This window comes from Nesoenas mayeri, assembly GCF_963082525.1.
Source record: "Nesoenas mayeri genome assembly, chromosome: 1".
NCBI lineage: Eukaryota > Metazoa > Chordata > Aves > Columbiformes > Columbidae > Nesoenas > Nesoenas mayeri.
In genome coordinates this window covers 80,479,219-80,479,572 of record NC_137541.1, presented here as the reverse complement: position 1 = coordinate 80,479,572, position 354 = coordinate 80,479,219, and positions in this window count along the sequence as shown.

Sequence of the window (354 nt, the reverse complement as noted above, 5' to 3'; positions counted from 1 at the left end):
ATCGTATTTTCAAAGGTCAGTTAAGAAATTATGGGTTTGTCCTTCCTCTTTCAATGAAATCTAGGCTCTGGAGGTCAGTAGGTATATTAAAAAGCTCTGTAAGTCTCTATGGGATCTGGGTCTGGCTTGTCCCTTATTTCCAAGGTTAGGCTTACTATTACAGAAGACAATTTCCAACTTGCATTTCTTTTAAATGCTGAAGTAATGGGTAAGTACTTTAAGTATCCATTTTGTCACTATCCACATCTCACCTTCAGCAACTTCCTTCCCCAAAAATGTTGAAAAATGCTACCTCATGTTTCCTTCTCTCTGAACCTTTCTGAACCCTACCAGCAAGTGGAGCCCTTGGCTCTG